This window comes from Oryctolagus cuniculus, unplaced genomic scaffold (genome assembly GCF_964237555.1).
Source record: "Oryctolagus cuniculus unplaced genomic scaffold, mOryCun1.1 SCAFFOLD_169, whole genome shotgun sequence".
Classification (NCBI taxonomy): Eukaryota; Metazoa; Chordata; class Mammalia; order Lagomorpha; family Leporidae; genus Oryctolagus; species Oryctolagus cuniculus.
The window spans coordinates 8,793-9,891 of NW_027208377.1; positions in this window are offsets into that span (position 1 = coordinate 8,793).

The window sequence follows — 1,099 nt, forward strand, 5'->3', positions numbered from 1 at the left end:
ATATAATTATGGATTCTTGCATTTCTTTGGCTTTTTCTCATTTCTCTTATGTATCATGGTTTGTAATAAATTTTCTGATGTGAGCTCTGGTTTTAAGGCTGGCGTATTGGGTTCAGGGAACAAGAGGATGGTTCTTTTCAATCAGGGCACAGCTGTTGGCCTCCTCCAATTCTGGCTTGCTGTCAATATTTTGAGTGCTTCAGCAAATTTGTGGATTCTAGTGTGTCAATTTACTAGATGTTTTTTGGGTCTGTGTTGGTTTTGCCTTCTTCCTTCCCAAATTTTGTATTCTGATGCAATACAAACAAGAGTTTGGACAGAGTAGGTATTATGAAATAAAAAACACAACAAATAGCCGTTTGAAGCTTAGAAATCTACAGGTAACACGACCAAGGTGAGTTTTTGTGTTTTGGAAAATCAAATGGAACACTTTGGCTGAGGTGACAGATATTAATTGCCTCCAAACTGAGTTTCACTGTGATTTTCAGGTTAATTCAGTCAGAATACCACAGGCAGTCAGCTGCAGGGGTGGATGAATCCTGGAACAGCCTGTTTCCTTCGAGTGAATCAAGCCCAATATCATAATGGATTCTTGCATTTCTTTGGCCTTTTTCTTATTTTTCTTATTTATCATGGTTTGTAATGAATTTTCTGAGGTGAGCTTTGGTTTTGAGTCTGCAATATGGAGTTCAGGATCCGGGGGAATGGTCTTTTTCCTTTTTTTTTTTTTCTTGACAGGCAGAGTGGACAGTGAGAGAGAGAGACAGGGAGAAATTTCTTCCTTTGCCGTTGGTTCACCCTCCAATGGCCGCCGCGGCCAGTGTGCTGCGGCGGGCGCACCGCGCTGATCCGATTGCAGGAACCAGGAGCCAGGTGCTTTTCCTGGTCTCCCATGGGGTGCAGTGCCCCAGCACTTGGGCCATCCTCCACTGCACTCCCTGGCCACAGCAGAGGGCTGACCTGGAAGAGGGGCAACCGGGACAGAATCCACACCCAGACCGGGACTAGAACCTGGTGTGCTGGGGCCGCTAGGTGGAGGATTAGCTTAATGAGCCGCGGAGCCGGCTGGGAATGGTCTTTTTCAAACAGGGCACAGCTC